Consider the following 27,394-nt stretch of genomic DNA (forward strand, 5'->3'; position numbering starts at 1 on the left):
CACAGACACATTATCATATGTCATATAAAATCTTAGAGATCATTTCAAGTTTATTTCTCATTTTTGAGTTACCCAAAGTCCTGTTGATTCTTCATTCCATATCAATAGGTACTCTCTGCCAGTTCTTTCTGATAACTCCCATATCTCCTCACCCTCCAAATATCATATTTTATTGAATCAATCAACTCTCCAAACCCACTCTGTGAAAGAGGTTCAGCTAAATATCACTTTTGTAATTTTAATCTTTTTCATAAAATCCCAAATCTCACATTTTAATTGTTCCATCTTCATCTTTGACTTTTTAGATATTATATAAAAGTCAAAGTGAAGTTGCTCGGTTGTGTCCAACTCTTTGCAACCCTGTGGACTGCGTCCATGGAATTTTCCAGGTATACTGGAGTGGGTTGCCATTTCCTTCTCCAGGGGATCTTCCTCACCGAGGGACCGAATCCAGGTCTCCTACATTGTAGGTAGATGCTTTACCATCTGAGCCACCAGGGAAGTCTCAAAAAATAAAAGCATGCTCAGTTGTGCCCAGTTGTGTCCTGTGACCCCAGGAACTGTAGCCCACCAGGCTCTTCTGTCCATGGGATTTCCCAGGGAAGAATACTGGAGTGGGTTGACATTTTCTCCTCAAGCGGATTTTCTAACCCAGGGATTGAACCTGGGTCTCTTGCATTGCAGGCAGATTCTTTATCACTGTACCACCTGGGAAGCCCAGGTGATATTAAATATTGTATAATCTTGTATAAAACACTCATAAAACTTTTAGTTTTATATAATAGATATTTAAAATATGCATAACAGTAAAGTAGCAAAACACAAATACACAATATTTTACATTAGTTTATGATGCAAATTTCATCAAGTTTTTATTAATGAGTCATCCTTAGAAATTACCATAACCCCTGCTGGATTTACATTAAAGATGATTGCTTCATGATCACTTTCAGAGTGATCAACTGAGCAGGATTTTAATAATCTACAAACTTTATAAAACCCACTTTCTGCAATGTCTATTACTTTTAGAATACAAGAATAAATAATATCCCATTATTTTATTCTAAAAAATATGGTGTTTTTTTAATTTTAAAATGTATGTTAATAATGTACACAATGAGAACTATTTATTTCACCACATAAAATATTTTAATCTTAAAGTTATGTTAAAAATATCAAAGAAGAAACATTTATTCTCCTAGTGATGTACCATGGCTCCACATTCTGAATATTCATAGGTATGAATAACTTAAGTGATACATTTCCAAATAATGGGGATTTTAGAGGTAAATACATGTACTTGCATTATACACATTATATTTACATTTTTTCATGCTCATAGTTTTAATTTGCAAGAATAGACCATTCTAACTTCTCATTATATCACCCAAAAAAAGTGATGGTGTAGAAAACCCTAGAATCCTTTACATATTTGCAAATTTTAATTAATATCCTCCCATTTTTTTTACATTGTTAGCTGTTTTATTTTGTTTGTTTGTTTATTTTTTTAATTTTTATTTTTACTTTATTTTGCTTTACAATACTGTATTGGTTTTGCCATACATTGACATGTATCCACCACAGGTGTACATGCATTCTCAAACATGAATATCCTCCCATTTTTAAAGTAAATATTAACAAACACTTATTGAGAACTTTATGTACAGGATAACATGCTATAAAAGTTTAGAGTTGGCAATATGTTTTCAAGATCTAATGCATTAGTATAATATCCTTACTGAAATTACTTAAAATTGAAACCTTTATGTCCAGATCTACAGCTCTAAATTTTTTCAATAAATAAATATTATTAGAAACAGAATTAATTATTTTATGATTTTTAAAAAGATGAATACTTTCCAAATTATTTATTGTAACCACCTACTCTTTTTGTTTAATTTTATAAGGGGTTTATGTGAATTTTATATTTATGTCTTAAACAGTTTATCTATTGTTAATATAAATGATTAAGTCTATGTTTTAGGATTTACATTATATTTTCTTGATTATATTTGAAACTGTTAAGTACTTGCCTATTTAATTATATTAAATTTTCCAAGCTTCTGGTAGAGTTTGACTCATAAAAACTCTCAAATATTCTCATTTTTTACTCAATCATTTTAAAAACAAAACATTACCTGAGGCAATAGCTTATATATTGAGCATCATGAATAATTAATTATATTTGCAGCATTAACTTAATTTGATAGAAACTTACTTTTTTTTGCTTTTTCACTATGTAAAAAGGGGGCAGAAGATGTGAGACAGATGTAGAATAGTGAAGAAATAAGTGAAGAAGAGCTAAAAAGCCTCTTGATGAAAGTGAAAGAGGAGAGTGAAAAAGTTGGCTTAAAGCTCAACATTCAGAAAACGAAGATCATGGCATCTGGTCCCATCACTTCATGGGAAATAGATGGGGAAACAGTACAAATAGTGTCAGACTTTATTTTTTTGGGCTCCAAAATCACTGCAGATGGTGACTGCAGCCATGAAATTAAAAGACACTTACTCCTTGGAAGAAAAGTTATGACCAACCTAGGTAGTATATTCAAAAGCAGAGACATCACTTTGTCAGCTAAGCTCTGCCTAGTCAAGGCTATGGTTTTTCCTGTGGTCATGTATGGATGCGAGAGTTGGACTGTGAAGAAGGCTGAGCACCAAAGAATTGATGCTTTGAACTGTGGTGTTGGAAAAGACTCTTGAGGGTCCCTTGGACTGCAAGGAGATCCATCCAGTCCATTCTGAAGGAGATCAGCCCTGGGATTTCTTTGGAAGTAATGATGCTAAAGCTGAAACTCCAGTACTTTGGCCACCTCATGTGAAGAGTTGACTAATTGGAAAAGACGCTGATGCTGGGAGGGATTGGGGGCAGGAGGAGAAGGGGACGACCGAGGATGAGATGGCTGGATGGCATTACTTACTCGATGGATGTGAGTCTGAGTGAACTTCAGGAGATGGTGATGGACAGGGAGGCCTGGCATGCTGAGATTCATGGGGTCGCAAAGAGTCGGACACGACTGAGTGACTGAACTGAACTGAACTGAAAAAATAAAACTGCATCATATGTAAGATCATTTACAGAAAAAAATCTCCTTGAATTTACAGAATAACAAGGGAATTAAGTAGAACAGACCAAACTCAAATTAAAACTTTGTATTGAATTATACTGATGTGAGAGTTGGGCCATAAAGAAGGCTGAGTTTTGAAGAACTGATGGCTTTCAAACTGTGGTGCTGGAGAAGACTCTTGAGAGTCCCTTGGACAGCAAGGAGATCAAACCAGTCAATCCTAAAGGAAATCAACCCTGAATATTCATTGGAATGACTGATGCTGAAGCTCCAATACTTTGGCCACCGGATTCGAAGAGGCAACTCATTAGAAAAGACCCTGATGCTGGGAAAGATTGAAGGCAGGAAAGGGGGATGACAGAGGAATAGATGGTTGAATGGCATCACTGATTCAATGGGCATGAGTTTGAGCAAACACTGGGAGATCGTCAAAGACAGAGAAGCCTGGCATGCTGCAGTTCATGGAGTTGGGAAGAATTAGACATGACTGAGAGACTAAATAACAACAACATTAAATTCTAGAATCTAGAATGTGTGGAATATATTTAAGTTTGTAGCGATAAGTAAGTAAGTAAGTCACGTCACTCAGTCGTGTCCGACCCTTTGTGACCCCGTGGACTGTAGCCCACCAGGCTCCTCAATCCATGGGATTCTCCAGACAAGAATACTGGAGTGGGTTGCCATTTCCTTCTCCAGGGGATCTTCCCGACCCAGGGATCGAACCCAGGTCTCCCGCCTTGGAGGCAGACGCTTTAACCTCTGAGCCACCAATAATAAGTCCAAGTAAATTTGAAAGACTCTTGTCTTTAATTTTCCAAGTGCAAGTTTCAAGTTTCTGTGGGAATCACCGATGTGCTTTTCAACACCTTATGTAATTCAGACCATAGCAGTTGGAATTTATGCGCCACTGTATAGTTTTTGGAGGAAAATAATGACTATGTAATCCTTGAGGTTCTGTTGCTTATGAATTTCATAGGATTTAATAGGCACAAAGAGACTGACAATACTTCTCAGTCGTTTTGGTATTACATTGATGCAGTGCCTTTTGTATTCAGAGAATATACATGCATAGTTTTACGTGTGCACATAAATTAACATTTATTTAGAACTAAAACTTTTTTTTTTTTTTTTTTTGCGTTTGGTATTTCAATAAGTAGATATATTTATCCTTTAGAGAAAACAGTATGGGTGACATTTTTTGAAAACTTTGCTTGATGCAAAATGTTGTTTTCTCTCCTAAATTTAACCAGATAAGAAAAATCTCAGGACACAACTGGTTTTCCCTCATATTTTATAAATATCTGTGTACCCTTTTTTACCTTTTGATATTGAAGATGAGAACTCTATTAATGTCTATTAGTCCTTTTAGGTACAAATGAGTAATCTTTCTCTGAAAATTTGTATCTAGCTCACACAAATTCTTAAGATCTATGGTTTTAAATATTATTTTTATTAAAAATAAGGTATTTAAAATAATTACTGGAGAGCAATCTTTGAATCCGAATTTATTCCAAATTTAAAAGTTTGATTAATATTTTTTTCATTTTTGTTAGTAATCTTATAGCAAGATATATAACATGACTAGTTGTACAAAGGCTCCAATTAATGTTTCTACTGATTTTTAAAAAATTAAGATTTTATAACAATTACAATATTAAGAGAAATAAGACACTAAAATGTAGTTAGAAAATGAAATATTAATTGGTCATATAATTTTTAGCAATTTATAATATAATTTTGAATTATAACATGAGCATTCTTTTTTCTTTTTTATTGAATGCCAAATGTCACTTTTCAAACACTATTAAAACACTAGGGCAAAACATAAAACATTTCTTATCTCAGAATTTAATACTCAATGGGGAGGAGATGAATGATGACCACTTTAACAAAAACACCACCACCAAAAATATTTTTCAGCTAAACAGCTCGGAGCAGTCAATCTTTTTCTTGAAGAGTAGTTTTTCCATATATAGGCATAGCTGTAGTTTGAAATTATAATTTCTGACACAATTAAAGTATATTGAAGGTTTGCTAAATGGATAAATATAATGCATTAATATGTTATATATATATTTATATATATATATATATATATAAAATATCCTTTAAATGAAAGTACAAATATATATTTATGGAAAAACAATAATGTATTATTTTAAAATTTTATTTTTTTCTGTGCTGGGTCCTCATTACTCTGTGGGCTTTTCTCTGGTTGCAGTGCATGGGCTTCTCATTGTGGTGGCTTCTCTTGCACAGGCTCTAGGGCATGTGAGTTTCAGTAGCTGCAGGCTTAGTAGTTGTGGTTCCAGGGCTCCAGTACACAGGCTCAGTAGTTGTAGTGCATGGACTTAGTTGTCCCATGGCATGTGGGATTGTCCTGGATCAGAGATCCAACCTGTGTCCCCTGCACTGGAAAGCAAATTCTTTACTGTTGAGCCACTAGGAAAGTCCAGGTTTTTTGTTTGTTTTATTTCTTCTTATGCTTCATATGTTTTGAGTGAAAAAAATCTATTATTTTAGTTTAGAAAGAAACAGAACTAATGTAATTGCTTTAATTATGATCTCATGGCCTTTTGTTCAATGTACCTATGAACAGCCTCTGTAAGAATACACTCAGGCTGGATATGTTCATATGATTGCAATGCACAGTAGAGATTTGAGAAGACAGCTCAAAATTTGGGTGATGTTAATTGCTGGAGTCCAGCTCCAGCATCCAGGGATTCAACCTGAAGAGATGAATGGTGTCAGCGATGAGGCAGCCTCTCAGTTTTCTTGGACTGCCTATTTATTTCAAGTTTAAGATTCTTTTTTATACTTTTACAAAAACATTAGGTCAAAGGTTTGACATTTTCAGTTTCCTCTCACCCAGATTTATTAGCTCTATAAATCACTGTTGCTCTTCAAACAGAGTTCCTGCTTCAGTGATTCTCTGGGAATCAGCTTTATGGTCTATTATCTACTTCCTCTTATGTGTCCTTGTGATTACATTGTAATTTATGCTACATTCCTCAGTTTACTACTTATCTTCCTAAATCCTATTTGCCCCTAACATTTTGAGCTCACTATCTCTTAAAAAGGCTTCTAGCTATAGTGTCTCTAAAAATTCCTAACTTCTATAAGCTCTAGTAAAATATGCTAACTTTACACCATACCTTAAATCTTTAACTTCTAACTATTTTAATTATTTCTAAGCCCTAAATTTGGTAAACTCCTTTGCCATAAGCATTTTCCTCACAAATAGGCTTCAGATAGCAATCCCTCCCATGGCCTCAAGCTTCGGCCTATGTGCTCATCCCGGAACACTCTTTTGTAAAAGACCTTAAACAAATGTCAGTGATTAACTTTATGAATTATTCTCTGAGCACAGCTGCAGAAGGCTTTGTGCCTTCTCATGCTCCTCTCAAGAACAATAAGCACCTTAATATTCCTTTTCGGTCAACTCAGCCGAGGAGAGGAAAAGACAAGTCAGAATTACAAGGCCTAACTCCTTCATCCTTGGTCCATGCCTGCAGAATTAGGGGAGGGGTCGGGGGCCATGCTTCCATTTTGTCAGTAATGCCTAAAGTGGCTCCCAACAATTATTTCATTCAAATTTAGTTTCTAATACATGTTTAATGTTTTGGGTGGAGGGTGATTGGATGGCTGAAACACTCCTGCCTATATTGATTTCACGATGTGTATTTTTGACAAAGTGATGGATAAAAAATTAAGGGAAAATTATTCTCAATAAAAACCCAATAAATATATGATAATTTTTGAGTCCACCCTTTATAAAATACCATTTGCATAAATAGGTGCATTTGTATCATGGATTTCCTTTGAAAATAGATTTAAAGGCCATAATCTTAGTGATAATTTTGTAATTGTTAGCTCAATTATTCAATAGATAATAAAAGTTTATTTTACTAAATCCTATGATTTTAATTTAATATCCTATCACTGACCTTTAATGTCATTTCCTTTGTACTTGTTAGATACTAACTGCAAGAGTTTGTGTCTGAGATTTGATTTGAAGGACACAGAGATTTTCCGTAGCAAAACTATTATCACCCAGCTAGCAGTGAGAAGAGCATGGCATCAACCACCTGCCTGCAGGAAAAATGGGGCCAATTGGCACATGTACAATATAGGCATTTTAAAGTTCATTAGGAAAGAGCTGGCAAGCAGTGGCAATTTTCCCTGATAAAAATCCCTTGATCTTTTTTAGAGGAAATGTATTTTAATTGTATATAGGAGTTCAAATGGACCACAAACCACTATAGTATATCAAGTCTCTATACAATCTTGCTACAGTTTAAGTGTAGCATTTTCATTACTTCTAATTTAGTTAATTACACTTCACCTACCTAAATTCCCATGGCTGTTTTCATTGGATGCAACAGTTAATTGCCTTGTTCCAAAGAGACATTATTGTGAGCTATTAAACCACTACTGTTCTTAGTTTCAAAATGGCTGCTTTCATTCTTACTTTGAATGGATTTCTGTATCAGGGTCTTATAAACTATTGAAGAGAATAGAATATGTATGTTTTAATCAGTCCTAATATTTTTAATGCATGAATTATGATGTGTACTAATTCTTGAAATGTTTTATCAATGATCACATTTTTACACTAATGCAACTGTAAATTAAGTTTTTGTATTTTCTATTAATTTAGATTGTAAGTGTATGGTATATGTGTATGGGCAAATTACTTTGATAAATAAGCAAGGAATTATATAAAAATGAAAGTTCATTAACAGATGGTAATATTGAAAATAAGCAGGATGTAGAACAATGGTAATCTGACACAGGTTATATTTATTACAAGGCAATTGTAATTAAGCATACATAGGATACATTTCATGTAAATGATTTGACTTTTACATAAAAATTAGAAACAAAGTATTTGGGGAGTCAGATATAGAAGACAAAAATTGAAATGTGCAGAAACAATTGGTACTAATATCATGCTTAAGAGCCCTTAATTCATGCTGATGTAGACAAATGGTCTTCATCCCTTTAGGATCTAGTGTGTAGGATGATAGGAGCAGGGGGTACCTAAATTTTGGAAGTCTTGATGACAAACTGATACTCTGCCTCCTTCACCAAAGCTGCCATACCAAAGAGGAGTGTCAGCAATTGCTTCCCTTATGACTATGACTATGCATTATTTATTAATAGTTGATGCCTGGGACACAAGTTTCCACAAATACAGTTTAAAAAAAAAAAAAAAGATGGAAGGGATGACAATGTCAGAAATTAAGAAGAAGATACTATATAGGAAACACACTTTTGCAGCAAACACAGAAGATGATTTTACACATGAACATCACCAAATAGTCAATATCAAAATCAGATTGATTGCATTCTTTGTAGCAGAAGATGAATGCAGTTTTTGCTGTATACAGTCAGCAAAAACAAGACCTGGATCTGAATGGCTCAGAGCATGAGCTTTTATGTCAAAATTCAGGCTTAAACTAAAGAAAGTGGGGAAAACCACTAAGTCAGTTAGATATGACCTAAATCAAATCCTCTAAGACTAGACAGTGGATATGACAAATAGATTCAAGGGATTAGGTCTAGTAAACAGAATGTCTAAAGAACTATGGACACAGGTTCATAATATTGTATGGGATGCAGTGAACAAAATCAGCCCAAAGGGGGGAAAGATGAAAGTATACAAAGGGGTTGTCTGAGAAGGCTTTACAAATAACTGAGGAGAGAAGAGAAGTGAAAAGCAAGGGAGAAAGGGAAAGGTATACCCAACTGAATACAGAGTTCCAAAATATAGCAAGGAGAGACTAGAAGGTCTTCTTCAACGGACAATGCAAAAAAATAGAGGAAAACATCAGAAAGGGAAAGACAAGAGAGCTCTTCAATTAAACTGGAGATACCAAGGAAAATTTCATTCAACAATGGGCACAATAAAGGACAGAAAGGGTGAAAAACCAATAGAAGCAGAATCGATCAGGAATGGCAGAAATACACAGAACTGTACAAGAAAGATCTTCAGTTCAGTTCAGTCACTCAGTCATGTCTGACTTGTTGCAACCCCATGAATCGCAGCACACCAGGCCTCCCTGTCCATCACCATCTCCCGGAATTCACTCAAACTCACGTCCATCGAGTCCGTGATGCCATCCAGCCATCTCATCCTCGGTCGTCCCCTTCTTCTCCTGCCCCCAATCCCTCCCAGCATCAGAGTCTTTTCCAATGAGTCAGCTCCACATGAGGTAGCCAAAGTACTGGAGTTTCAGCTTTAGCATCATTCCTTCCAAAGAAATCCCAGGGTTGATCTCCTTCAGAATGGACTGGTTGGATCTCCTCGCAGTCCAAGGGACCCTTAAGAGTCTTCTCCAACATCACAGTTCAAAAGCATCAATTCTTCGGTTCTCAGCTTTCTTCACAGTCCAACTCTCACTCATACATGACTACTGGAAAAACCATAGCCTTGACTAGACGGACCTTAGTCGGCAAAGTAATGTCTCTGCTTTTGAATATGCTATCTAGGTTGGTCATAACTTTTCTTTCAAGGAGTAAGCATCTTTTAATTTCAGGGCTGCAATCACCATCTGCAGTGATTTTGGAGCCCCCCAAAAGAAAGATCTTAATGACCTAGAAAACCACGATAGCATGATCACTCACCCAGAGACGGACATTCTGAAATGTGAAGTGGGCCAGATGCACTGCTGCCAGTAAAACTAGTGGAGGAGTTGGAATTCCAGCAGAGTTATTTAAAATCCTAAAAGATGATGAAATTAAAGGGCTGCACTCAGTATTTCAGCAAATTTGGAAAACCCAACAGTGGTCACAAGACTGGAAAGGTCAATCTTCACCCAAATTCTCAAAAAGGAAACTAAAAATTGTTCAGACTACTGGACAATTGCACTCATCTCACATGCTAGTAAGGTTATGCTCAAAATCCTTCAAGCTTGGCTTCAGCATTATGTGAACCGAGAACTTCCAGATGTTCAAGCTGGTTTTAGAAAAGACAGAGGAACCAGAGATCAAATTGCCAACATGCTCTGGATCACAGAGAAAGCAAAGGAGCCCCAGAAAAATATCTACCTTTGTTTAATTGTTTACACTAAAGCTTTTGACTGTATGGATCACAACAAATTGTGGCAAACTTTTAAAGAGATGGGAATACCATGCCATCTTACCTGAGCAACAATAGCAACTATTTTGTTTGGGTTTCTAGCAATTGCCTTATTGGGTTTCCCTATGCCAGGATAATTGTGCATTCTATGCTGTTTCCACTCTAAATGTCATCTTTAATGTCAGTTCCTATGACAAATTTAATAACAATCATCTTTCCTTCCATAGCAGCTCTTTCTTCTCTCATATTTTTGTTTATTAATTTCAAATTAATAAGGAAACTTTTATCAAAGCATTCAGACAATTAGACATCTTTCTGCCCCTAGTCTTCTTTAATACCATTTTTATGAAACCATAAGATCCCCTTAGATTCCAAGTTGGAAAGAAGTGATCATTCTCTCTTTTACTCCATTGTTGTTTATTTGCATGTTTCAGAACATTTGCCAATATTCTGTCTTATAATATTTGTGCAAAAATCTTCTCTCTCTTACTAAATTATCAATTGTCATAGGCCAAGTACTTCCCACTTCCTTTTTCCTAGTAGGCACTGAATCATATTAATACATGGATGATTGAATATCTTTTTCAAATTTGTTTATGAGATGATTTAACTACATGCTTCATCCAGACCATGGGCTAATTCTAATGCCAGTATTGGCAATAGACTTGTTTGTGACAATTATAGAACCCTATATGACTATCTTCTTTTGGAAATCGAATTTCTCTCCAGACAATACTGGAATCAACAATTACAAGCATTTTACAATGCAAAGAAATTTATTCCAAAGATGTTATTTCATTAAAGGTTTTGTTTGGTAAGTGGGGATGGGTTTGTAGCCAGAGGAATTTAGGTCAAGACTCAAACTGATATATCTCTTTAAACCAAACTTTTCCTTTGGCTACCTTATAATGAGCTTTTCTTGTTCATCCTCCTGGGCTCTATCTTAGAGTTCGTAGGAAACTGACTCAGAGATGGAGACTATTTTGCAGGGAATATACTGGGGAGTACTTTCCAAATAAGAGAAGAAACTGAGCAAAAAGCCGACTTGAACTGCAGTTCAGCCCCAGTAAATGTGTCAGCTGTTCCAAAATCAATTCTTGAACAGGGATGTCACTGTAGAGTTGTCCTGAACTGAAGCAGAGAAAAAGATTTTGTACTTCTAGTCAGGTCATTGTAAAGAATAGCACGGCCTTAAGTGGAGGCACTCTTTTAAGCAGGAAGATGTAACTCAGGAAAAACTCAGCAGTCAAACCCCGTGGCAGTGGAGGAAAATAGTTCCTAATGCAGTGATCTGAGGCACACTTCAGCATCTACTAAATGAATTCCTCCCCACATGTATATATCCTCTGCCTAGCTCCAGTCTTACTCCTTCCAGATATTTTAAACCTGGGTTTACTTGCCTCTCTATCAAGTCCACAATGGAAAAAAAAAAAACCTCCTCTTTTGTGTTTTACCACTTCAGTTCTCATGACTTTCATTAAGTGAGAAATGGCTTTTATGATCTTAGATAAAATATATTTTATCTAATAACAACCTTGGTGTGGGGTGGTATAGATTATAACTAATAAACTATATTTCTTCCCCTACAAACAGAAATTTCTTCATAGACTAAATTTTCATTCATTTAAAATCTCTAAGTGCAGTTTATTCCTTTGTATGTACATAACAAGCTAACTTGGAAAGATAAAAAATGAATCTTCAACCTGTATTCTTTTTTTGCATCTCATTGGGGGAAAGGAATCTGGCTATTTAAGATGGTCTCTGGGATAGCTATGACTCAGCAAGGTAGGAGTCAGTGACTTTTGTATGAGTGACAAAGGCAAAATGATGAGATAACAGAAGCTCATTTCTGTGGAAATTATTTTCCTCAATGCCTAAATATTCATTTACTTTTGTATCATTAAAATATGGGATAAGAAATCCCAAATTAGTTTTTAGAAAGCAAAATTATAGAGGAAAATTATATACTGAACTAGATAATGACTCCCAGTACCAAGCCTGTTCAGACAGTATGCATATTTAGCATTTCTAAGTGAAAGCAATAAACTAAAGGATTGCCAAATTATTGCCTTTCAGAAAATACCAGATAAAAATGGGTCCAAAAATATCAAGACTCAAATTTAGGTAGTAGCTTCTCTACATAAGTATCCTACAAACATCATCAGTTCAGTTCAGTCACTCAGTCATGTCCGACTTTTTGTGACCCATGAACCACAGCACGCCAGGCCTCCCTGTCCATCACCAACTCCTGGAGTTTACCCAAACTCATGTCCATTGAGTTGGTGATGCCACCCAACCGTCTCATCCTCTGTCATCCTCTTCTCCTCCTGCCCTCAATTTTTCCCAGCATCAGGGTCTTTTCAAATGAGTCAACTTTTCACATCAGGTGGCCAAAGGATTGGAGTTTCATCTTCAACATCAGTCCTTCTAATGAACACCCAGGAGTGATCTCTTTTAGGATGAACTGGTTGGATCACCTTGCAGTCCAAGGGACTCTCAAGAGTCTTCTCCAATACCACAGTTCGAAAGCATCAATTCTTTGGTGCTCAGCTTTCTTAATAGTCCAACTCTCACATCTGTACATGACTACTTGGAAAACCAGAGCCTTGACTAGACAGACCTTTGTTGACAAAGTAATGTTTCTGCTTTTCAAAATGCTGGTTAATTTGGTCAAAAGTTTCCTTCCAAGGAGCAAGCATCTTTTAATTTCATGGCTACAATCACCATTTAATTTGAACTAAAAAATGTCTTTAGTGGTGAGTTAGAAAAAATTTCAATTTGTCACTTCAAAGGGCTGAGCTAAACCACTTGAGAGAAATTTACTCCTTGTTATCTGCACTGTTTCTATTTCTGTTCTCAAATTTTTGTGCCAATGTGTATGTATGTGTTTGTCTCTGTCTGTGTGTATTTCCCCAGCCTGAAGATTGATCTAATTGTGAATGTTTTAATGTACCATTCAGCACAAATGCGTAATCAGAGGTCTCTTAAGTAGGCCGAACCTACTCTTCTGTGGATATACTCAACCTTGCTTTTTCTTTGTGAGACACAGACTTTGCTTTTCTGTTCCTTGATATCACATTGAACACCCAAGAGGAAATGTTTAGTCCCACCATCTGGCTCATATTGCTTAACAAGTCACAAATCACACTTTCTCCTTGATTCTCATTTAAGGTTAGAGATACTTAACATTTGTTGCATATATAGCAATTAATAGATCATGTTTCAACTCTTTGTCACAATAATATAAATTGCAATAATAAAATAAACTAAGTTTTCTTAAAATTATCACTTACCTTTATAGTTCTATATTGGCTCATGTTAAAAAATGTATTCCACAACTTCAGAGACAGAGTTAAATGGAACGGTTTTGTTTTATTTGCATGCATGTGTGATTACGGTAGTAACTCTTCGCACTGTTAAATTTCAAAATATTATATATAGCTGTGAATTCTAGGACACAAACGGGGTATACTCACTTCAGAAATAATTCATCATGTGAATTGTTATCTTGATTCACTATTTTAAACCATCTTAATATATAACCTGGGCATCAAAAGACCTTACAAGCCTTTAGGGAAAACAAGATTTCACTAGTGTCACTTTCCTAATTTTGTTTTCCCATTTATTTCTTACAATCAAATCTTGTCCTCCAAAAAATATGTATTCATCTGTACATGCGTCACCATACAAAGAATATTTGTTGCAAACCCCAGAGGTATCTTAAGTTGTTGTTATAAACCCATCTGGTCTGCATTAATTATTTCCTGTCAAAATGTTGCACTCTGTTCTCCTTTGGATGAGATTCTAGTCCAATGTGCTGTCTCATAGCACTGTAATTCATGATGGTCTTTGCTGAACGACACAGAAGCTGGTAGGGCCTGCCCTTTGAAGGCATATGAATACTTTGAGGTGTAAATTTCAGATGATTTATTTTGGTCATACTAATAAAATTCATGATGTTTGAGGCTTCCCAATTAATATGAAATGTGAATATTTCTTTCAGAGTTAACCTCACTGGTGGTTGTGAGGGTGATTGAGATAGTATTTCAATAGCAAGTTTGTTTGGGCATTGAAATCTTGAGCTTATTGAGATTATTTTTGTTTCCTCTCTCATTTTTTCTCTATCAAAGCAGGTAAAGAAGCATTTCTTGCTTTTAAATTTACTTATTTTAATTGGAAGCTGACTGCTTTACAATGTTGTGTTGGTTTCTGCCAAATATCAACATTCAGCCACAGGTATACAACTTCTCTGTAGCTCATAAGGTAAAAAATCTGCTTGCAGTGCAGGAGACCTGGGTTTGATCCTTGGGTAAGGAAGATCCTCCTGAGAAGAGAATGGCAACCCACTCCAGTATTCTTGCCTTGAGAATCCCATGGACAGAGGAGCCTGGCGGGTTGCAGTCCATAGGGTCACAAAGAGTTAGACATGACTGAGTGACTAAGCATAGACTTCCTTCTTGAACCTCCCTCCGGCCCTTCACCCTGTCCCATTCCTCCAGGTTGTCACAGATCACTGGAATGTAGGTCCCTGAGTTATATAGCATATTCTCTCTGGTTATCTATTTTACCTATAGTAATGTATATTTCTCAATGTTACTCTCTCAATTTGTCCAACCCTCGCCTTCCCCTACTGTTTTCACAAGTCTGTTTCCTGTGTTAGGAAACAGAATTTCTATTGAAAAGTATTTCCTATGTGATACCTCTAGAAAACATTCCTATGTTCTATAGCAATATTTGACTTCCTCACACTTTATTTCAGTTTAGTATCATTTTATTTTGAATTGTGTGGCTGATTGGAGTATCCTTCTTGAGGGGATTGTCCCAACCCAGGGATAGAACCCAGGTCTTCTGCATTGAATGTGAATTCTCTACCTTCTGAGCCACAAGGGAAGTCTATGCGTGTGTACATGTGTATCTTAATATAGTGAGTAAATCTGAATAGAGATATGTAAGAAACATAATAAGAGAAAAGAAAGACAATGACTTAGTTAAAAGGCTATTATAGCTATACATACTATTATAATACTTTTTATATTATAAAACAAGAAAGGTTAATGTATCAGATTAACATTGTTTTCCTGAAGATTTATCTTTCCAAAGGAAAAATACCTGTAAAGAAAATAAGATCACGTTAAAAGGCAAATTTTGATAGATTACTAAATGGTGATAAAATGTTTTGTAGTTTTAAAAAACCAAATAAAAATGTATATAGGAGTGCTTGGCTTTTAATTCCACCTTAACCTAAATCTGCTCATGTACAAACCTGGCTTGTTGATTGAGTTGTTTTATTAACAATATGAAATGAGACACATGAAACACTTGGGAAAACAGTGAGATTTAGAAGCAAAGAATAAATTCAAAGAGATGATTTGAAGGTTATATGGTAAAAGCTAAATGTCTCCAACTAATTAGGGCTCCTGGGACTATTATATGTTTATATGTTTAGTTTCTAGGTCGAATTAAGTTTAGTGGCTTATTCTTTAACCAAGTGAAAAATAAAGTTAATAAATATTTTACAATGCCATCATTTTTTCTTGGTAATATGTCATCATTTATTATTTCCTTTTTCCTTTCTTGTGTTTGGCAAACAGAAAAACAGATGGTAAAAAATTAAAGTAATTTGAATTATTTAATTTGCATATGTTAAATTTCCATTTTAAGAAGCTTGTTTAATAAATTTTAGTAAGCTATATCACTTAAATGCCAACTGTACTTTTATGATTAAAATCTAATTAAATTAAATTGTCAGCCATAAGTTCTTTGACATTCAAAAGTCTTTGATCAAACAAAAATAAGTTGTAAAATAGCTAAAAGCAATATTATCATACCTAATGATTTGATATCCAGAGTTGACACTCTAACAGAATTACGGAACTGGTTATGGTCAGTGAAAGTTATTTTGATTCAACCACATGTCTTTGTTACTTTTATGGGAATTGTACATTCCCAAATTCTATGTGACTCCATTTCTTTTCTTTTTTTTAACACTTGTTTCAATGAACAACCATACAAAAAAGGAAATAAAACATAAATATGCATATTAAATTATGTTAAAGCAAATACTCATGTGATAACTTTTCATGTACAATATAAAATATTATCATAATTCCATATTTTTTCCACTGTCCCTGACAGATCTCAAAATTTGCTTTTCCTGATAGAGATAATCATTACTGTTTGGTAATAACTTTCTTCAGCTACCTAAATATGCATTCTTATAGAATGTCACTTTGGTACTGCATGTATGAAACCACCAACTCCCAATGCTTGCAAGGATATGGACAAACAAGATTTCCCATCCATCACTGGTACGTATGCAAAATGGTACAGCCACTTTGAAAGACAGTTTGGCAATTTATTCAACTAAACAAATTCTTACCACATGATTCAGCAATTTTGGCACTCGGTATTTACCCAGAGGAGTTGAAAACTTAGGTCTACTCAGAAACTTGCACATGGAAGTTTACAGTAGCTTTTTTCTTAATTGCCAAAACTGGGAAGCAACCAAAATGTCTTCCAATACATAAACTGATAAACTGTGGTATATCAAGACAATATTATATATCACTAAAAAGAAATGACCTACCGATCCATGAAAAGACATGGAGGAATCAAGTGCATATTACAAAGTGAAACTTTGAAAGGCTACAAACTATATGACTTGAACTGTATGACATTCTGAAAAATGTACAATAGTGGAGATAATGAAAAGATCCGTCCCTGTTAAGCATGTAGGTAAAGAGAGATATATAGGCAGAGGATAAAGGGTTCAGTTCAGTTCATTTCAGTCACTCAGTTGTGTTGGACTCTTTGCGACCCCATGAATCGCAGCACGGCAGGCCTCCCTGTCCATCACCAACTCCCGGAGTTCACTCAGACTCACGTCCATCGAGTCAGTAATGCCACCCAGCCATCTCATCCTCGGTCGTCCCCTTCTCCTCCTGCCCCCAATCCCTCCCAGCATCAGAGTCTTTTCCCAATGAGTCGACTCTTCGCATGAGGTGGCCAAAGTACTGGAGTTTCAGCTTTAGCATCATTTCTTCCAAAGAAATCCCAGGGCTGATCTCCTTCAGAATGGACTGGTTGGATCTCTTTGCAGTCCAAGGGGCTCTCAAGAGTCTTTTCCAACACCACAGTTCAAAAGCATCAATTCTTTGGTGCTCTGCCTTCTTCACAGTCCAATTCTCACATCCATACATGACCACAGGAAAAACCATAGCCTTGACTAGACAGACTTTAGTCGGCAAAATAATGTCTCTGCTTTTGAATACACTATCTAGGCTGGTCATAACTTTTCTTCCAAGGAGTAAGTGTCTTTTAATTTCATGGCTGCAATCACCATCTGTAGTGATTTTAGAGCCTCCCCCCCCCCCCCAAATAAAGTCTGAGACTGTTTCCGCTGTTTCCCTATCTGTTTCCCATGAAGCGATGGGACCGGATGCCATGATCTTCGTTTTCTGAATGTTGAGCTTTCAGTCAACTTTTTCACTCTCCTCTTTCACTTTCATCAAGAGGCTTTTTAGTTCCTCTTCACTTTCTGCCATAAGGGTGGTCTCATCTGCATATCTGAGGTTGTTGATATTTCTCCTGGCCATCTTAATTCCAGCTTGTGTTTCTTCCAGGCCAGCGTTTCTCACGATGTACTCTGCATAGAAGTTAAATAAGCAGGATGACAATATACAGCCTTGACATACTCCTTTTCTGATTTGCAACCAGTCTGTTGTTCCATGTCCAGTTCTAACTGTTGCTTCCTGACCTGTATACAGATTTCTCAAGAGGCAGGTCAGGTGGTCTGGTATTCCCATCACTTTCAGAATTTTCCACAGTTTATTGTGATCCACACAGTCAAAGGCTTTGGCATAGTCAATAACTGAGAGATACTCTGCATGATATTCTAGTTACAATATGTCATTATTCATTTGTCCAAATCTATAGAATATATAACACCAAGAATGAACCCTAAGGTAAATTATGGACTTTGCATAATTATGATATATCAATGTAGACTCTTCCTTGGTTAAAAAAAAAAATGCCTTTCTAGTAAGAGATGTTGATAATGCAAAAGGCCATGCATGTGTGAGGACAAAAGTAAATTTGAAATCTTTGCAATTTCCTCTCAATTTTGCTGTGAATCTGAAATTGCTACTGAAAAAGAAAGTTTTCTAAAATGTATTTTGGTAAACAAAATATAATTTATCAACTTTAGTCTATATTAAGAATTCATTTGAAAAAATAATACACACATTAACACAAATAAATGTGGGAAAGTAGTTACTAAGTGATGCAAATTCTAAAATCACTAGAACAAAGACAGGAAATAAATGAAAATATTCAATTAGTTTCAGAGCTATTGAGACAATATACTAAGAGAATTGAGGCTTCTTAAGTAACCTAGAGCATCTATTTCATAAATTAAACTTCAAAAAATTTATTTCACCTATGTAAAAAAACTAAAATTTGATCAACTTTATCTTATATTCTAAAGAAACAGTTTATTTATTTTAAAAATTTACTTCATAGTGCCCCTGTAAATTTATTATTGAAGTCAGAGTTGCTTTCATGTAGCTCAAATATCCTCATCATGACTTCTATAAATGTTTGCTGCTTTGAATTTTTATTGTCCATTAACAGAAGGAACTCTTGGAATTACCAAAGACAGTACTGTCTCAAGGGAAGAGCCCAAAATTAGCAGAAAAAAATGTCTTAAATTTACAAGATTTTTAATGCATTTTTGAAAGTCCAATGTTAGTTTAAGCTCATTTGCACTTTAAAAAGCTAGAGTAGAAATACATCAGTCCATTGAATTTAAATCATTTAATTTTGCATCTGATAATTTTTCAAAATGACAGGTCTTCCTAGGAGGAATAATCCTAGAATTTCAAAATCTTTCAGTTTTCTTAAATTGTATTAATTAAAAATGCAGGAAGCATTCTCCAAAGTTCTTAACTTGTTAAATTATACTAGCCAAAGACACCAATTTGCTACTCTATATTAAATAATTTTATTTACCTTGTTTTGAAAGTTATTCTTAATGAAATATTAATTTATTATATAAATGATACTCCATAATTATGGAACCACAGTGTAATGCTAATTTAGGCATCAAATATGTTTTATAAATGCATAGAATTCTGTATTTTAAAATAAATATTTTATTTAATAGAAACTCAGAATGTTTCAGCATTTATAGTACTGGAAGAAGGCTTAACAAATCCTTTCAATTATATATTATCCTAATCTCTGTAACTTTTAAGAACAATGTAAATTGATCAGTATTTTGCTGGTTACAGAGGGGGGAAAGTATAGATGTTTAAGAATGCATCTATTATGCTTGTCCCAAACTGTTAATCAGGGTTATTATACTACTAAATATATATATGACACACTTGTCAGAAATTCTGAAAAAAGTTACTTAGCTGCTAGAATTTATATTCAGTTGCTTCTGCTGCTTCTTGAAATTGCCAAGCCTTGAGTTTTTACAGTTTATTTTTACGTATTATCTTTGCCACCTAACTCAGTCTAGATTCTTAATTCATTTTTATGATACTATTTTAATCATCCTTAATTTCTCACTGATTTTTGACTAATCCTTACCCCTGGATTAATTCTTAATTTGTTTCCCCTTTTTACCACTCCCGGACTGACAGGTGAAGGTACTAAACTCACTTCTGAAGACAAACACACCATTTTTAGTTCCGACCATTATTAAACACTCAGTGGAGTGGTATGTCCAACTCTTTGTGACCCTATGGACTGCCAGGCTCCTCTGTCCATGGGATTTTCCAGGCAAGAATACTGCAGTGGGTTGCCATTTCCGTCTCCAGAGGATCTTCCCAACTCAGGGATCAAACATGCATCTCTTGTGCCTCCTGCATTTGCAAGTGGATTCTTTACCACTGAGCCAGAGTGTTATTCACAAATCATTTCACTTAACTCCATTCAACTCAACTCTGTTATGTAATTTCCATAGTTCCTATTCTAAAATAGCCCCCCTCACCTAAAGCCTGAATTTCACCCTCACTTTTTCATACTTCCAGATTAACTTGCTTATGTAGTTAAAAACAAGGAAGGAAATAACAAAAAAATTTACCAGACTGGATTACTTTAAATGTTCCTGTTCGACTCTTAACTGTGTCATCTATATTAGCATTATTCTCTGCTGTCTCCAAAGAAGAGATGGGCTCAAAACTTAGCCTAAGGTGATTATAAAAGATTCCACAGGAACATAGTACTTGATGAAAGTTTCAAATCTTCCAGAATTTTCCAGAATTAGGAGAGATCATTTAAGCATGGAGGCTTGAGAAAACCTAGATCATTCAAGAAATTGAACAATGTATGTACATAATGTATCATTTTGTGTAAGTGTGTTTTATATCATTCTGTATGTGTGTGTGTATGTGTGCGTGTGTGTGTGTGTATGACCAGTGGATTGGAAAGGAAGTGAAAGGGATCACTAAAACTGGGGTAGCGGAATGACTAAAGTTGGCTACCCAAGGCTTACCTCAGAAAACTGGATTTTTTTTTTTTTTAATGGAAATGGAGAACACACATTGAAATTCAGATATATTTATGAAGTTTTTGTGGTTTTTTTTTGGATTGGCCAAATATGAGAAGACAGAGAGAGGCTACAGTGTAGAATGAACTCATTTCTTTGACTTAGGTGAATATAACGCAGAGAACACAAGAGGTGTGACTTTTAAGAGAAAAATGATGACTTCAGTGATGAACACAGTGAATATGCAAAATCTCAAATGGCAAATTGATTGAAAATAGCCTTCAAAGTTGACTCCACTTCTTCAGTTTACATTTTCCTTTAGCAGAACACAGTCTGATTTCCATTCCAACTATTTTACTGAAACCAGAAATGCTCAAAGTGCTAGTCATTCAGTCGTGTTTGACTCTTTGCGACTTCTTGGACTGTAACCCACCAGGTTCCTTTGTCCATTGGGTTTTCCAGGCAAGAATAGTAGAGTGGGTTGCCACTACATTTTCAGGGGATCTTCTCAGCCTAGGGATTGAACCTTGGTCTCCTGCATTGTAGGAAGATTCTTTACAATCTGAGCCACCAGGGAAATCCCAAAAATAAAACAAATAAAGCAAATCTCCAAAATAACATAAATCAAAGCCAACAAATCAAATCCCTAAAATAACATAAGCATGATCACAGGGATGGAAATAACCTAAACATACATTTCCAGGTTTGACAAAGGGTGACAAAGTAACAATATTTTAGAAGGAACATGATAAATACATTTTAACTTGCTTAATTTATGAAATTAATTTGCTTATTTAAATAAATATGTAGAAATGATAAGAAATCGTTGCTGATGTTTTTGCCCAAGTTTGGTCAGAAGGTAGTTTTAAAAACCAAGTTAGAACCCTAAGCATTTTAAAAATTCAATAGCAAGAATTCTGTGATAATATGAAACTAAAACTTACTTTTCTGTCACATTTTAATGTTAAATTTATATTTTAAGCATAGTTGGAGAGAAGTGTAGTTTTATAACAGCCTGTGCATCTATTTCATTTACATATTTTTTAACCTTTCATACTTAGGAATCTAATCAATACATTAGAGCAAAATAATTCATATTAAACTTTATTCAGAAACTGAATAAAAACTGAATAAACATCGATTCATTGAAAGTTTATTGAGTATCAATATGTTTTGATTTTATAAACTTGAACATATTACATAAATTAGGGAGTAAAAGCTCTTTAGGAATTGAGTTTGATAGCATAAAGACAAAAAATTATATTTTAAGTTTCTATATGGAATGTTTTTAATTCTGCTAAATATATGCTTGGAGAATGCACACTCAGCAGTTTAGTCATGTCTGAATCTTTGTGGCTTCGTGGACTATAGTCCTCCAGGCTCCTCTGCTCAGGGAATTTTCCAGGCAAGAATGCTGGAGTGGGTTGCCATTTTCTACTCCAGTATTTTGAGAATATGTTTAAGTAAAGTGTATTTTTAATATACAAAACCTTGAAGAAAAGAACAATGATTTTAAACTTGGGGTATGCACTGTTATATGTTTAAGAACAGCAATTTTGTGAGAGCTTATTCATAGCCTAAGTTTAGAGTAGGATCAAAATAAACTCCGTTGAGTCTCAAATATTTTAAAGCTGCAAAGCCTTTCTACATTAATTGAGTTTGTGACATTAAACATTTCTTGCATAGTTGCTATTAAAGATTAAAGAATTCAAATTAATTGTGTTATATAGGATGTTAGAATACTACCATGATGCAATTAGCACAGAGGATATTGTTAAAATATTGATTGGCTTACCTGATATATATCTTCTAACATTAGAAAAGAGAGCAGAGAATATCAATTCAGATTAACAAATACACAAGTTAAAGAAACTTATTAAAAGTCAAATGTGTGTTTCTAAATTGCTTTCTTTTTTATTGGTACACCAGAATGAGGCAGCTCAGTGAAACTTAAAAATAAGACAATCCCTGTCAAAACTAAGTGTTTTATTGCTATAAGTTTACAAAGTATTTTAACCTAAATTATTTCAGGTAATTATCCCAAATCTTTCTATTTTCCTCATTTGCAATTCTACCCTTATCCTATCAGATAATTAAATTTGAAGAATTATGAAGATTTAAAGGAACTACTAATAACGTGTCTGTTCATAATTTTGAATTATTTTGAGATACTAACTTAAAAATGATAACCCAATTCCTATTAAGTTACTCTGATATATATTCTTTATATATGTAATATATACATTCTTCACGTTAATATAGATGAACCAGTTATCTAGTATGCTTAATCAATAAAATCAAGCAAGTCAATTTAGAAAAGAAAGACTAAAAACACATTTCTAAAAATAATTGTATTTTTACTCAACTGAGATTTCCTGGATAATAATCTTAGTTTCTGTTTTACTACTATTTTTGGTCTTTAAATTTCGGATTGGCTCTATGCATAAGATAAATCTAACAGACAGCTGCCAGTGGCCATATTCATAATACCTCTGTAGATTGGCTTCAATATGCTATGCTTCTTTTGCCTGTTTCAGTGGTACTGTATTGACAAATTGTCTTGAACTCAAGGCCATTAATTTGCATAATAATTTGCATAAAGGGTTTAATCAAAAGTAAAATCAATTCTGAAGTCCATTTGCATCGTCATGATAAATTAGAAAAATTGCATGGTAGATGCACACCCCAGCAATTAGAATTGGCATTTGGTCAGCATTTTTTTCACTTTGTTTTCCCAGAGGATAATTACCATGACCCAGGAAAAGGGGACAGTAGTTTAAATCCCAAAAAGAGTCATTAAAACCTTAAAAATATTGCAATTAAACATCACTAACAAATAGAAACAAAATTGCAAAATTATGTTATTAACTTTTCTGTAAAAATAATAAACAGCTTTTATTAAAAAAAATATATGTCTAGTTTAATGCTTTATTTCCAGGAGATATCTATGTATCTATCTATCTGTTTCTTTATTTGTACAGATATGGCATTCTAGGATATACAAGAGACAATTTTAAAAATAGTCATTGCCATTATTATCCTTAAGTTAAAAAGATATCAATATAGCAGTTAATGATACCTCCAGTTTATGAAATAAAACATTACCTGTATGCTTAAAATAGCCATTATAAAATATCCATTTTCTCAATTTGAATTCACATGTCAAAACTCTGAACTATCTAGCGTTTTCTGTTATCTGGTGATAGGATACACTTAAATATGCACTACTAAGATAATCTGAAATTGGTTTCTTTTAACATAGTAAAGGTACATTTTAATGCAAAATTTCTTATCAGCTAAATGAGACTATCCAATATTCACTCCCTCATTTGCCACATATAAAATTTGAAAACATTCATAAATATCAACATTTCATAATTTCTTTAGGCAGGATATTTTATAAAATCATCTTCCTAGGGTAAACTTTCTGCTCTTGATATCCCATTTCTTTACTAGTTCTGTCATTTAACTACTCACTTTTTATTGAAAATGGGTTATGCCCTGTGATTAAACAAAGATTTTTTGGCCCAAGCAATTTTACTAATAATTCAGTAAATACAGAAAGAATTTTTGATCATTTACTCTATACAGTCATATTCTTAAGAATAACTTTTAATGCAGCCAAGTGTCTGAAGTCATAATTTCCCTGGCCAGAAGATGCATGGAGACTGGCAAGATAAATATCAAATAGAATAGAATATCAGATAAAATGTAATTAAAATATGTGATAATATATGAATACTAACATTTAAAATTTAGTCAATGTGAATATGAAAATATTTTATTTTTTTCATTTATCATTATTATTATTATTTTTACTTTACAATATTGTATTGGTTTTGCCATACATCAACATGAATCCACCATGGGTGTACACTTACCATTTTGAGGATTAACACCTCTATTATAATTATAGCCTTGAACAATAGCCACCTGTTTAAAAAAAATCTAGTAAAAAGTGTTTCATGAAATACACTAAATAATGGTCATAACTTTTGGTTAAGTTATCTACTTATGATGTACTTGGTGGTATTTTGAATGACTTATTATCTAACATTTTGTATGAGAATAAAAAATCAGATTAGAACATGCTGTGAAAATGATGAAAACAGTGAAGAATAAGAGAAAATCTAAGAGAAAATACTCTGGAGAGGGTTTAGATTTAAATCACAGATCAGACAAGTACTAGCCAAGTAATCTTGAGAAGTTTAATCTCTACTCTTTAATTATTTGTTCTCGTAATCTTCATGTGTAAAAAGAGAAAGAATTAATTTATGCATACCTACTTCATAGGGTTATTGTGAGACCTAAATGAGTTAATAGATCTGAAGCATTTAGAAAACTGTCTAAAAAGGATTAAACACTGTGTTAAGTGTCTGCTGTGAGGACAATAGCCACTTGTTGATTAGTGGAAAGAACCTCAGAGCAGGAATCAGGAGCTTAGTTTCTAGGCTTAGTTCTGTCTCTAAATGAGACATACTTATGAAGCCATAGCAAAGCACGTTTGTACTTTGATTCTTTTGTCTTTTGACTGAAAGTTTTGAAATAGATTTTACATTTTTTCAAATAGATTTATATTCAGTTCAGTCACTCAGTCTTGTCCGACTGTTTGCAGCCTCATGGACTGCAGCACACCAGGCATCCCTGTACATCATCAACTCCCAGAATTTACTCAAACTCATATCCATTGAGTGGGTGATACCATTCAATCATCTCAACCTCTGTCATCCCCTTCTCCTCCCACCTTCAATCTTTCTCAACATCAGGGGCTTTTCAAATGAGTCACCTTTTTTGCATCAGGTGGCCAAAGTATTGGAGTTTCAGCTTCAGCTTTAGTCCTTCCAATGAATATTCAGGACTGATTTCCTTTAGGATGGGCTGATTGGATCTCCTTGCAGTCCAAGGGCTCTCAAGAGTCTTCTCCAACACCACAGTTCAAAAACATCAATGCATTGTCACTCAGCTTTCTTTATAGTCCAACTCTCACATCCATACATGACTACTGGAAAAACCATAACCTTGACTAGACAAAACTTTGTTGGCAGAGTAATGTTTCTGCTTTTTAATATGCTGGCTAGGTTGGTCATAACTTTTCTTCCAAGAAGTAAGTGTCTTTTAATTTCATGGCTGCAGTCACCATCTGCAGTGATTTTGGAGTCCCCCCAAAATAAACTCTGTCACTATTAATAGTACTATGACTGTATTACTTTTATGTTTTACTATATTCCTAGCAGCAAATTAGTTGACCCATGTTTGTTCTGGTAGTCTGCTAGTATGTGGTTAAATAAAACTAGCCATGATGATTAATTTTACATGCTATTTTGATCATTATATAGTGTTCATTTTGTGTCTTTTTTGTTAAAATGTTAATATTTTACTCATTTATTTTCCAAGACTGCCAGTATACAGAAATAAATGATAATGAAATGTGTATGTCCTATACTGAGAATAAAGATATTTACAACTGTAAGCCATTTGTTGTGTGTGCATGCTAAGTTGTATTAGTTGTGTCTGACTCTTTGCAACCCTATGGACTGTAGCCTGCCAGGTTCCTCTGTTTATGGGATTTTCCAAGATAGTACACTGGAGTGGGTTGTCATTTCCTCCTCCAGGGTATCATCCTGACCCAGGGATTGAACGTGTATCTCTTGTGTCTCCTGCATTGCAGATGGATTCTTTGCCATTTGAGCCACTGAGGAAGCACCATATGCCATGGCATTTCTTCTGAAAAAAAAAAAAATTAGAAAACTAAATCAAAAAAGTTAAGTTAGTGACTCATTAATTATTTTTATTTTGTTCTGTTTGGGGAACAAATTACACAAATGGCCTAACAATTATCAAAGCCTTGTGACCTACTTAAGGTTATAGGTATAGGACATGAGAATGTTGATGTCGTTCAGTCACTATGCCGTGTCCAACTCCTTGCAACCCCATGAACTGCAGCACACCAGGTTTCCCTGTCCTTCAGTATCTCCTGGAGTTTGCTTGGCTTCATGTCCATTGAGTCCATGATGCTATATAACCATATCATCCTCTGTTGCTCCTTGTCCTTTTGCTTTCATTCTTCCCAGCATATGAGTCTTTTCCAATGAGTTGGCACTTCACACCAGGTGGTCAAAGTATAAGCTCTTCAGTTTCAGCATCAGTCCTTCCAATGAATAGTCAGGACTGATTTCCTTTAGGATTGACTGGTTTGATCTTCTTGGAGTCCAACGGACTCTCAAGAGTCTTCTCCATCACAATTCAAAAGCATCCATTCTTTGGTGCTCAGCCTTCTTTGTAGTTTATGTCTCACATTCAACATAACTACTGCAAAAACCATAGCTTTGACTATCTGGACCTTTGCCAGCAAAGTGATGTCTCTGCTTATTAATACTCTGCCTAGGTTTAATACTCTGTCATAGCTTTCCTTCCAAGGAGCAAGCAGCTTTTAATTCCATGGCTTTAGTCACCATCAGCAGTGATTTTGGAGCCCAAGAAAATAAAATCTGTCACTGTTTTTGCTTTTCCCCCTCTATCTGCAATGAAATGAAGGGACTGGATGCCATGATCTTAGTTTTTATAATATTGAGTTTTAAGACTGCTTTTTTCACCTCCCCCAAATAAGTCACTTTGACATAATTGTTATTTTGAGCTAAAGACTATTGAGAAACAGAAGACACCCTAAAAAGTTCTCTGCCTTTCCTTCATTTGCCTAAAAACAGGAGACTCTTATCAGTTTGGAGATATACATAACAAATCTTACTA

At 34.6% G+C, this 27,394-nt stretch overlaps 1 long non-coding RNA gene across 1 annotated transcript in view; it reads left to right on the top strand.

Annotated features, from left to right (window-relative positions):
- Window positions 1-27,394, top strand: part of LOC138442913 (uncharacterized) — a 168,496-nt gene that overhangs the window by 85,063 nt on the left and 56,039 nt on the right. The gene's annotated exons all lie outside the window — the stretch shown is intronic.

This window comes from Ovis canadensis, chromosome 6 (genome assembly GCF_042477335.2).
Source record: "Ovis canadensis isolate MfBH-ARS-UI-01 breed Bighorn chromosome 6, ARS-UI_OviCan_v2, whole genome shotgun sequence".
Lineage (NCBI taxonomy): Eukaryota > Metazoa > Chordata > Mammalia > Artiodactyla > Bovidae > Ovis > Ovis canadensis.